The sequence below is a fragment of the Octodon degus genome, unplaced genomic scaffold (assembly GCF_000260255.1).
Source record: "Octodon degus isolate 3935 unplaced genomic scaffold, OctDeg1.0 scaffold00067, whole genome shotgun sequence".
NCBI classification, from domain to species: Eukaryota; Metazoa; Chordata; class Mammalia; order Rodentia; family Octodontidae; genus Octodon; species Octodon degus.
Genome location: NW_004524643.1, coordinates 657701 through 669938, shown reverse-complemented (window position 1 = coordinate 669938; position 12238 = coordinate 657701). Strand labels below are relative to the sequence as shown.

General features: G+C 43.0%; 1 pseudogene; it reads right to left on the bottom strand.

Moving 5' to 3' along the window:
- Positions 1–3777: 3777 nt before the first annotated feature.
- LOC101565247 lies at positions 3778–7955 on the bottom strand (annotated as a pseudogene).
- Between the last annotated feature and the right edge of the window lie 4283 nt (positions 7956–12238).

Genomic DNA, 12238 nt, shown 5'->3' with positions numbered 1-12238 from the left:
GATTCAAGTCCATGCAATTAAGAATGAAAAGAATGAAATCACAATGGATCCTGCAGAAATCTAGAAGATCATCAATACCTACTTTGAGAACCTGTATTTTTTTTTTTTTTACATTTTTACTTTGGACTGTTAAAATAAGCAAATAAATAACCAAACAAAAGTGAAATAGGGTCATCAAATGATGTAAAGTCATCTTTTCCAAGAAAGCAGAAGGTAGACCCTAGCACAAAGAAAAGACACCTATTTAATGGATGTTAAATTTAGAAATATACTAAAATAGTACCAGTTTAACTTCTAAAAATTCTAGGTTTTATTCAGATTTCTGTGGCAACCATAAGCATGGATGTCAGCCTTCCTTTTGGCTGACTTTCACCTGAAATATAAAAATCCATGAATAAGCTAACAATTAGATTTGGCCTTATTGGAAATTCTTAACCACAAGTTTAAAAAAAAAATAATTTTTAAAAACCCCACAAGTTTATTTCTTTTCCTTAAATGATGAATTGTCCTAGTATAAGTCACTACATTTTGTATAACAAAAAAATGAAAAACATAACTATGCAAGTGACTTAAACTCTGTCTACTACTAGCAGGAAAACTTTTTTTTTTAATTTCTTAATGGCTGCCAACAGTTTTATTCCTTTCTTTTTTCAAAGGACCATCACAACAAACTGGCATGGTCAGTGGAGTTCTAAGGGGCTTGGTAAGACCACAAAATATCAAAGGTATTCAAAGAGCCTGAAAAAACAGACAAAGATTACAAACTACAGACACAAACTATGGTTATTGTTTTAGTGTTTTGCCCATTTTTGTCCTAGTATAGGCCCTCACACATGCTAGGCAAGTGTTCTACCACTGAGCCATGTCCCCAACCCCATTTTTTTTTTTTTTTTTTTGAGACAGGATCTTGCTAGCCTTAGTTCACTATGTAGCCCATGTTGGCCTCAAACTCGAAGCAATCTTCCTGCCTCTGCCTCCTGAGTGCTGGATTACAGGCATGTGCTACAGTCTCTGGCTCATGTATTTGAGTCAGGAACTATCAAGTCCAGGATGGCTTTGAGCTTTGCATCCTGTTATCTTAGCCTACTGTGTAGTTGGGATTGGATTACAGAGGTATGACACCACACCCCGCTCATCTAGGATCTTTGACCTGTCACTTTCTACTGGTTCATTCCTAAAAGTACAAATGTGGGACTGCACATCAATACTGAATCACTCCTTTGACCCCGGCCCCTGTGCCATCTCACCACCCCCAACCTCTGGAAAGACTTGTGTGCATGTACTACCTCAACAGCTTCTCCATCTGTCCCACTGCACTGACACTTCTGTGCTTAGTTCATATACAGTTTCTCCAGTGGAGCTGTGTATGCCCTTCTCTCTGATAACTTTGGCATAACTGAGGGCTTAAAACAATGTCCTTCTTAGTCCCTCTTGGTTTGCTCCTACCTCTCTGGTCAACCCTTGGCAGGTCCTCCCTTTTCCTCCTTATCTCTAAGCATTGGTGTCCCCAACCCCCTAACACATTCTTGCAGTCCTCCTTTCTCACTCTCTCTCTTTTTTGGCGGAATCGGGGATTGAACTCAGGCCCTTGTGCTGGCCAGGGAAGCACTTATTCTACCCCAGGCCCCCTCTTTCCTCCTTGAACTTAACTGATGGAATGAAATTCAGCACCTCCTGCATGAACTATATGAACTATCCATCCTCAGCCCTACCTTTTATTCTTAGTGCTGTGAATATCATCTTTGGGCTTCAAATTCTCTCTTCCAGTCCATGTTCTTCATCTGACCTCCAGTCTCAAGTATCCTGTGTCTGGATAACACTTCACATTGCATCCTAAACCCTCAAGCAGAACACTACATTACTTTTCCCAAACCTATTTTCCAACTAGTTTCCTCACTTGAGTGGATGACTACCAACCACTCAGGAACTTCCTGTTGATCTTTCTCTCTCTCCATCCCTCAGTGTTCAATCCATCATGCAAGCCCTTTACCCTACCAAACTCAATTTCAGGTATTTCCGCTTGTTTCTATTCAGACTGTCACCCTTTTAAATCCAGGCCATCAGCTTCCCAACTCTGGATTCCCATAACCCCTAGCTGCTAGAGCCTCTTCTTACCCTTTCCTGGTAATTCTCCACCTACTAGTCCTTTCAGGAATATAAATTGAGAGATGGTATCATAGGTCTGTAATCCCAGGACTCTGGGTGGGTGAGACAGGAGGACAGCAAATTGCAGCCTACCTGGGCAAACCTGCCAGAGCCTGTCTCAAAGCAGCAAGAAGGCTCAGGGAAGGAGCTCAATGCAAAGGTCCTGAGTTCAATCTTCAGGAAGGGAAAACAAACAAACCAAATAATAATAACACTCAATACTCCTGTGTTTGAACGAACAAACATAATAAACATGAAAAATGCACATAAAAAGGATCTGGGTGTAGCTCCGTGGTCAAACGCTTGCCTATCACCCATTTTCACGTTGCCTTCCCCCCAGTTATTTTAGAAGACCTCTGGGGGAGCGGGTGGGCCCCGGGCAGGCGAGCTCTTCCAAATAGTTCAACGCTGTGCGCACTGTGCTGCAGACACTGGGTTCCCCGGAGGCCTCGAGGACGATTTCTGTGTCACCAGGACGCCAGGTTCAGTGCTTTCTACCGGCGACCAGGGCAGGCTCCGGGACTTTCTCATGATAGGTGTAGTGGGACTGGGCCTGTGTCCCCCGGGTCCGCTGGGGGGGGGGGCAGAGAGGGGGGCAGGGGACAGGGTGAGTGAGTGGGATCGGAGAACAGGAGAGATGAGATGAGGAGGGGACCAGGGCGGAGGAGAGAGGGAACACGCGTTGAGAGGAGGCGCGGTCCTCCACCCCACCCCACCCCCACTCCCCATCCCGCGCCCCTCCTTGCCCCCTCCCGGCCAGGCCTCGAGTCCCCAGAGCTACCGCCGCCTCCAGGCTGAAGTGGAGTCGGGACAGCAGACCGCAGGGTAGGACAGAGGGAGGAGAGCCTCCTGGTCTCCTCACACTGAGCGAGCGAGCGAGTGAGAGAGCCCTCGAAGCCACCAGGGTTGGATGCAAACCCAGGAGGCAGAGGCAGGGAACTGGGCTGCCAGGGCCGCTACTGCGCCTGACGACCTGGCGTGGTGAGCTACACCTGATACCGGCAACTGAAGGCAGGAGAGGTCGATGTGGACTCCCAGTTTCGCTCCGTGTTCCGCTGACTGGAAAGCAAACTATATATAGGAAAACTACTTTGATTCTTCAGAAAAAAAAGAAATAGTTGACCAGGAATTTAGCTCAGTGGCACAGTGCCTGCCTGGTAAGTACAAGGTCCTAAATTTAATTTCCAGGACCAAAGGTGGGAAAAAACCCTTCATTTTCATACTTGTACTCTAAAATTATATGATGCAAAGAGCCAAATTGCAGCAATGAATGAACATGCTTCAGAGAGGATCTGGAAGTGAAACTATAGTTAAAATGCTAGTTAGAACAAATTGGTCTTTATAATACCAATTCCTTTTTTAAAAAAAATTACTGACTCTATCAAGAAAATACAAAAACATAAGGTTATATGTAAATAATGGTTGTGTTTAGGTCATGACAGAGCAGGTTATCCTCCAGACCACAAATATCCTATTTCACTGCTACTTTTTTATTTTATTTTATTTTTTAGGGAAGGGTCTATAGGGTGTTCAGAGTCTCACTACTAGATCAGATTCATAGTGATCCGCCTGTTTACAGCCTCCCAAGAACTAGGATTACAGGTGTGCACCACCATGCACAGTCTTTCACTGCTACTTGCATGCTGCTGGGTTTTGATCCTTCTTTGGGTCCTAGTCCAGATCATTTTCATCTCCTTCCCCTTTCTCATCCACTTCTTCACTTTCTTCATCATAATCATTGTCATTATCTTCAATAGCTTCTCCAGTAAATTTTAACACTGATTTGGGAATTATATGCTCCCCTAAAAAGTGACCAATTGCAAAGTCTGCAGCCAGCCACATGCCTGTAATCCCAGGATTCACGAGGCTGAAGCAGGAGGATCGTTGCAACTTAGAAAGGAGCCTGGGTTACAAAGTGAGCTCAAGGCCAGCCTGAACTGCGTAGTGAGACCCTGTCTCAAAAAGACAAAAAAAAAAAAAAAAAAACCACTTTTCAAAGTCTGCAGGAGGATAGTTTAAGCAGCAGCAGCCAGACCTCTAGTCTCAGGAACTTCAGGAGGAACAAAAAAATCAAAGAATTATTTGAAACTATTTTAGTCACAGTACAAACAGTCCCACATTCCTTATGTGTGTGCTTCTTTTTAATGGTTTTCAAAGTGACATTCTTTTTTCTCCAATCTATTTGGCACCTTGTACACCCCATAATTTCTGGTCCATCAGATGAAAAGGGATCAGAATCATCTGGTTCAGATCTCATCCTGTTGTAACCCAAAAAGGAGGCAGGCTCAAAAAGAAAAAAGTGCTTTATTTTAGCAGGTACCCAGTGGCAGACACCCTGCAGAGTGTGCTAAGGTGCGCACCAGGAGAATGAGGGGAGTAGGTATTTAAGCCAACAAACCTCAAAAGGGTGACGTCAGGGGGCAACTAGGGGCTACTGTGGAAAAATTACCTGTCTTCAAGAACATTAACAGGTTGGGTGGTTGGGTATAGTTTGTGCCTGGGATCGATGGCAAGAACAGGATGTTGGGCCGGAACTAGATTCAAGTGTGTGCACAGAGGACAGCGTGAGAAAGGCCCAGCTGCAGGTTCTCAAGTAGAGAACGGGGCACAGTGGAAAGTTACTGCATCTAGAATGGCACATACAGAACAAGATGGCGGCGCATATGTCAGGTTATAACAGTTAGTAAAGTTACAGTGCAAGCATACAGAGTTACAAAATTTGAATCAATCGCACAGGTTATAACAATCCTATATGTCTTTGTCAGTGCTTCATATTGAGTCCAATATGAAATTCTAAGATAAAAACTTATAGGCTGGTCAGCGTCTGAAAATTTCAGTTTAATATCCATCAGATACTTCAGAATAGGTTCATTATGTTTCTGAACTATATCACTGAACAAGTTAACATGCTTAACAGTAGACCCAAATTCAGGAATTCCTTTAGCATCTTGTTTTTCTTCATCCTTTTTCTCATTTTCAGTTTTGGCTAGTTCTTTCAGCTCCTCCAAAATTTTATCTTCCTCATCTGGTTTACATTCTCACTCTTCTTCCGTAGTCTCATAAATTGCATTAATGATCTCAAATCGCTTATTAAAGAGGTTGATAAGGAACAGCATACTTTCTGTCAACATCATGAATTTCTTCATAGAATTTCACTTCTGTCTCTGCACATTTAACTGGAAGATTTTTGAGAGCATTCACTCTTATTTTAGCTACCCTAGGTAAGTGTTGAATGTATCCTGTTGGTGTGTCTAGAAGCCCATCAAGGGTGAGGAATGTGGCTCAGTGGTAGAGCTCTTGCCTTCAATGCACAAGGCCCTAGGTTCGATCCCCAGCAAGCAGACCATCAAGTCTTTCTTGAAGGGTTGCAAGAATCAGAGGATTTTACATCATCTGAACAGTCAGCTGACATGCTTTGATTTTTTTTCTTCACCAGTTTCTTCTTCTCTTTTACTTGGCTGCTCTCTTCCTGTTCTTCACCCAAATCTTGATTAAATTCAGACTTCTTTGTTGTCCCTCCTGCTATGTTGTAAGAACTCCAAATATCAGCACATATCTGGTGATATGAATAACTGGTTGGAAGACAACACTATGTATTACAACAAATACTGTGAAATTCATATTACTTTGTTAAGTGAAATTCTATGTCACTTGTAATTTTTCCTGTTTTAATTCTAATTTGTCTGTGCTGGCCCCACCCCCAGGCTGTTAGACTGGGTGTGGTGACTTGGCCTGTAATCCCAGCACTTGGGAGGCTGTAAACAGGAGGATCACTATGAATCCATTATATGCAGTGAGATGCTGAAGACCTTGTAGACCTGTAGACCCGATATCCTAAATACAAAATAATAACAATTATTATTTAGTAATAATAATAATAATAGTAATTATTATTATTATTATCAGGAGCTAGTTCTGGAAGTCCGGTGGAGCTGTGCAGGGAGTGACTCAGGGCTGCTGTCACAGTGGGAAGAGGAGGAGGTGGTGCCACAAGCAGATGGTGGCAAAAGAGATCCAAGAGTGTGCCACTCGAGAGCCTGTACTCTAATAAGACGGGAAGCACAAAAGAAATTAACAGACTCCTAGATACATATTGCCTTAATTACTTTTCTCATTCCTGAGCCAAAATACTCAATATCCAAAGGCAAAGTCTATAGAAGTTCCAATCCATAGTCAGCCAGCTCCAAGGCAGGGTGGCAAATGCTAGAGGGACAACCATTCCTGTTGGCAGAAAACAATAAAAGCAACAAGAAGGAACCAGCTCATGGTGGCCAGAAGGTAGCAAAATAACAGGAGAGAGAGAACAGCCTCTTTCTGTCCCGTATATTGTATCCAGTCTACGGGAATTAGGACAGTGCCAATCCAATCAGTGGACTGATCCTGCAATCACACAGCCTTAATGGTAGCATTATACCATGCATCAATCACACACTCTAGATTCAGCCATATCTGAAAAAGCCTCATCTAAAACTGCATGAGTGGGGCTGGGGAGATGGCTCAGTGGAATAAGTGCTTTCCTGGCAAGTGCAAGGGCCTGAGTTCAATCCTTGGTTCCGCCAAAAAAAAACTCCATGAGGCTTTGGGAGGACATCTAGACACAAACCATAACACATATGAATTACCAAGCTGAATCAAGAAGATAGAAAAATTCTAATGAAACCAATAGCAATTAATTAAATTGAAGACAAAATCAAAAGCCTACCAAGAAAGCTCAGGCCCTGATGGATCTACTGCTGAATCTTACAAGAAATTTAGAGAAAACCTAATGTTAATACTTGTTAAATTCTTTAATACAACTGAAAGAGAAGCAACACTCCTAAATTAATTCAAAGAAGCAAGCATATCCTTGCAATTAGACAAGAGAAAGAAATAAAAAGAATAAGGATAGGGAAGGAGGAACCTAAATTATCATTATTTCCATATGACATGATAATCTACATAGAAGACCCTAAAAATTTCACCAAAAGATTTGTATCTGGATAGAAAGTCAACACTCAAAAATTAATTTTCTTTTTATCTTTTATTTATTTACTTATTTGGTACAGAATCTTATTATGCAGCTCAGACTCATAGTGATCCTCCTGTCTCAGCCACTTTAGCGCTGGGATTACAGGCATGTGCCACCATGCCCAGTTTCAGGGGCCAGCACAGAGTGTGGTACTGGGGGGTATCAAACCCGGTTCCTTGTGCTTGCCAGACAGGCACTTATACCACCAAGCTACCTCCCCAGCCCAAGAAAAATTAATAGCATTCCTGTATCCAAATAACAATAACTGAAAAAGAAATAAAGGAAACAATATCTTGAATTGATGTTAATTCAAGATAGAAAGTCCAGGTACATTCAACATTCTGGCCTTGAATTCACAGTGATCCTCCTGCCTTAGCCTCCCAAATGCTGGAATTGCAGGCGTGTGCCACTGAGCCCAATTTATTGAAAGGATTTTTTGAATACCAAGGAAAACTACAAATGAAGAGATAATCAACCCTGTGGGTGAAAATTTTTCCCAGCTATTCCTCAGACAAAAGATTAATATGTAGAGCAACCACGCGCGCCTCTGGCACCTGCACGCCGCGTGCTCCCCGCGCCGCAAGGTGGCGCTGCTGCCGGCCGTGTGCTGCGATGTCTACACGGGCCTGGCGGGAGAGAAGCAGAAGCTCCTGGGAGCCGTCACCTCCCTGCCCGCGCTGACCGAGGAGCTGATCTAGAGTCCGCGCATCGCAGAGACGCAGCTAGGCATGAAGTTTCGTATGAAGTTCTTGGATCCGGAGGAGCTCCCGAGAGCCACGTAGTTCGGGACGCTGCACCACATTGCCCACTGCCAACCCGACAAGAGCCGTGTGCCCAGGGGCTCAGTTCGGAGGCCAGCGCCTCCCTGCGCCAGTGGCACTGCTGGCGGACGCTGCATGGACAGAACCAGCCCGAAGCCCAGGCCCAACTGCCTTTTGAGAAGCTGTGGGCTGTAGGGACTTTGACCGAGCCGGTTGACGATTGGGGGTCTCAGTCCCTCTGTTCCTAAAACAAGAGGTGGGAGGTAGCTGGGCGTGTGGTTTAGGGGCAGCAGGAAAGAAGGGACCCAGGAAAAGGTGCCCTTGCCCTGGCTGTCTGCTACCTGCCTGTCTTTCCCTAATATCCACAGGAAGCCTTGGCAGCCTGTCAGTCCCGATGGAGATGTGACCTCAGTGAAGTTCTCCCATGCACCCTTGTCTAAAATGCAGCCACTCTGACCTGGCTGCCCCTGTAGTAGGAAAATCATGCACCTACCCCCACCCCCAAAATCCTCATAATCTGTGCTAAAGGGGGCTTTACAGAGGTTTTAAGGACTAAGTTGAGTTTACCCTATATTCTAGTGGCCCTCTGCAGCCACAGGGGTCCTTACAAGAGGCAAGAGGGTCAGGGCTGGAGAAAGAGGATCATATGGCCAAGAACCAGGAAATAGTGCAAGCATTCCAGAAACTGAAAAAGGCAAGAAATGGATTCCCCTGAAATTTACAGGAGGAACCATGTACCTTTGATTTGAGACACATAACACCTATTTTGGATTTCTGACCTCCAAAGCTATAAGATAAAATTGTGGTTTTTACTTTTTTTTTTCCTTGCATTTATTCTACTGGACTATTTCACCAGCCCTCCAAAATTGTGGTTTTTAAAACACTAAAATTGTGAGAAAAAAAGATTAATATGTAGAATATATAAAAAACTCAAAATAATCAGTAATCAGATCCCCCAAATTTAAAGACCCAATCCAAAAATGGACATCTGGGAGGAAAAACAAACACTTCTCAGATGAAAAATTAGAAATGGCAAATAAATATATGAAAAATTGTTACAGCCAGATATGGTCACACATCTGTAATCCCAGCACTCGGGAGGCTGAGGTAGGAGGATCACTGTGAGTTTGAGACCATCCTGGGCTGCAAAGTGAATTCAAGGCCAGCCTGAATTGCATAGTGAAACCTGCCAGGGATCAAACCGTGGTTCCCGAGCTTGCCTAAGCAGGTGCTTTAGTCGGCTGAGCTATCCCACTGGCCCACTCCTCTCTTCTCTAGATGTGCACGTATTTCCTGGGGTTGCTGAGAGAAATAAGTGAAAATTTAAGAATGAGGGAAAAAAATCAAATAAAAAATAAAATAAAACCAGGAATCAGACAAGGATGTGCACTATCATCATTGGTAGTGGGGGTGTAAGCTGCTGCAACAGATGTGGAAATCAGTGAGATTTCACAAAAAAACTAAAACTAGAGGGTCTATTCAACCCAGCTATTTCCACTCTTTGTATCTTCCCCCCAAAATTAAAAGCATTATTTGCACACTCATGTTTATAGTGACAGTTTGTGATAGTTAAATCTTAGAGACAACCCAATACCCATTACCTGATCAATGGATAAAGATAAGAGTGTGTGTGTGTGTGTGTGTGTGTGTGTGTGTGTGTGTGTGTTTACACAGTGGAGCACTACTCTGTCATAATATGTAAACTTGAGACATTTCTAGCTAAATGGCTATACCTTGATACCATACTGTTAAAAGAAATAAACCAGACAAATATGCTTAAATCTCATTGTTTTCTCTGGTGTGAGAAACCAGGTGTTAATAAGGGCCAAAATGCATAACATATATTGTGAAATGAGAAGAAAATGTTCAAATGAAAAAAATAAAAAAGAAAAAAAGAAAAGAATGAAGTGGGGGAGGAGAGAAGGTACAAAAGAAAAAAATACAAATAAAGCTTTGGAAATAGAAATGGGAAAAGATGTATCATGTACAGGTACAAATTCCCTATGATCAATGTTAGCATCATGTATATCTAAAATGTACCAATACAAGCCTGAAAATGCATAAAACAATGTTGATTCTCAGCCAGTCCAGGGGAAAGACAAGGTGTCCAAGACTGGCAGGTAAACTGCAGTAAGAGGACCAAGTCCTGGGTCTTTGGGAAGGTTGGTGTAGCGGGGTGATACCAGTAAGGTCTTCAGACAAGCCCTAAAGTTCCTTCTCTCTCCAAAAGGCACTGGCACATTCTCTTTGTGGATGCAACTGTCAATATTTTTATTTATTTATTGTGGTACCAGGTGCTGAACTCAGGACCTTGCGCTTGCCAGGCGGGCGCTTATTCTTCTGAGCTATATCCTCGGCTTCAACTGTCAACATTTTCCATTTTGGGTGAAGCCAAGAGTTCTGGAGTTGGCAGGATTTATCTCCTTTAAAGATGGTTTGGGGTGGGGGGGGCAGGAAGATGGTTCAGTGGAATAAGCACTTCCCTGGCAAGTACAAGGGCCCGAGTTCAATCCCCAGTTCCGAAAAAATAAAAATAAGATAAAAATAAAGATGGTTTTGGGGAGGCTGCCGCTGCATACTGGAGTCCAAGGAAGGCCACAGGTGTGTTGCAATAGGGTTCTTAAAATTTCTGCCTCAGCCTTGAGTGCTGGGATTATATACATGCAACACATTTGTCTTGATGATTGAGCTGTTGACCTGGGGCCTAGACCCTTACTCAAATTTCAGAAGCATGAAGACTGGGGACACTCCACCTTATAAAAGGTGGCAAATCACCAAACTGCAAAATTATTTACTAATGTGGACAAGAGAGGGTAAAAAGCCAAGACTGCTTTATAAGGAACGTGACAAGCTAACTCATCCATGTGGTAGTATGTCAGAACACCCTTTTTTATTTTTGGAACCAAGAATTGAACTCAGGATCTTGCGTTTGTCAGGCAGGCACTGTGCCCATTAAGCTATGTCCCCAGCCCCAGAACTTCTCTTTTAAAAGCTAAGTATTCCAAGGTCTGGAGAGATAGCTCAGTAGAGTAAGTGCTTGCCTGGTAAGCACATGGGGGGGGGGGGAAGCTGAATATTCCAGTTACTTTTTGAAGGATCATTTTGTATCTACAAAACCTTAAGTGTTATATAAAGTGACTTCACTTGCATTCCTGAAAATACCTGCATATTGGTTGACAAAAGGGCATTTATTGCACAATTTTTTGGTACTGGAAATTGAACTCAGGACCTCACACTTGCCAAACAGGTACTGTACCACTGAGCTGTATCCCCAGCTGCAGTATTTTTTGGGGTACTGGCAATTAAAATCATGATTCTCATGCTTGCTAGGCAAGCACTCTGCCACTGAGCTATATTCCCAGCTGCAGAATCATAAAATTAGAAACATTATCAATATCCATCAATGACATTAAGTAACTTAGATTGTACAGTTTAGTGTCATCTAGCACACCTATAATCCCAGCACTCTAGGAGCTTGAAGCAGGATCCCAAATCCAAACCCAGGGTCAGGGAGACAGCTCAGCAGAACTAAGTGCTTGCATGGCAAGCACAAGGGCCTGTGTTCAACCTAGTTCCGCCAGAAAAAAAAAAAAAAAAAAAAAAATCAAATTGAAACCCAGCAAAATTATGGGGCCATGGTAAGCTTGGTGGGAAGTCTTGAATGCTCCAGCACTACAACAAAGAAAAAAAAAAAAAAGTAAAAGTGGTATCTTAAGTGCACTTGCCCTAACACTGGTTGTATCCTCCCCTCCATAATCTTGAGAAACCAGGCTTTCCTCCAATTTCTCTGATAGACACAGGCCTATAGTGCCAGCACTTGGGAAGCTAGACATTCCCATTTGTAGCCACTCAAAAAAAAAAAAAAAAATACAGTCTTCTTTGAAACCTAATGATAACCACTCTACTTAGTCACTGGCTCGTATTAAGGTTTATTTTACTACCTAGCGGAAACAATTGCATACCCCTAGATAAAAAAACAAGATCAACCCAAAGTTGTTTTATTTCTAAGCGTTTGACCTAGACAAATACACTTTCTTCACCGCAACTTCAAACATAAACCTCTATATTCACTCTTAATTGCCCACTGAATGCCCTGCAACTGTAAAGCACAAAGGTCTTACAAACCCCACACTCCAACTGTATTGCCAAGTGACAATTTTGGGCATTATTACCAATCACAACTCTGTCTGGACACCACTGTAAAAAGTTCCCATAAAACTACAGAACAGTGGTGAGATGGCTCAGTGGTCTAAAGCACCTACTTAGAACAAGCTTAGCAAAGCACAGGGACCACGGTTCAATCCCCCAGCACCACATGCCAGCC